Source organism: Micromesistius poutassou (genome assembly GCF_964030765.1).
Source record: "Micromesistius poutassou genome assembly, chromosome: 21".
Lineage (NCBI taxonomy): Eukaryota > Metazoa > Chordata > Actinopteri > Gadiformes > Gadidae > Micromesistius > Micromesistius poutassou.
The window spans coordinates 12932867-12933485 of record NC_140291.1 but is presented as its reverse complement, the minus strand read 5'-3'; positions in this window follow the sequence as shown (position 1 = coordinate 12933485).

The window sequence follows — 619 nt, the reverse complement described above, 5'->3', positions numbered from 1 at the left end:
ATGAGAGCCCAAGCCTTTTAACTCATTCAAGTAAACGGGGTAGCTGCGACTAACAAGAACAAGCTTTTTTTTATGAATAACAAGAACTATACCGCTTACTTCTCTAATCCGATTTCAATGAGTCCCTTTTTATATTCAATAAATGATCTACGGAGAACAGAAAAACTTTTTTTTCACCAGTTACTTAGAATTATTATTGTTTGACTATAATCTTTGCTTGAAGCTCAAGAGAAGAGGGTGGATCAAAGTTAGTCTAACGCAAACTGAATTACTGGAAAATATTTTTTGTCATAAGGAATTATTAATATGTCAAGCATGGATTTGACTTATGTTTCTTGCTTAATACCTGGGGAGATGTCTTTGTATTATGGAATTATATTTGTTGAAAATATTAAACTTTGCATCATAAGTATGTCTGCATTTGTAGAAATTATTGCACATTTATTCAAATGTATATTTAAAGTAAACTTTTAAACTTTTACAAGACAAAATTATTATGAGACAGATATCTCTCTATACCTGTCTGTATGCCTGCCTGCCAACCTAAATTAATATATTTCACATTGGTGTGTAATTATATTTTCATAAAGCAGAGTGCTTTAAGTGTTTATTTACATTA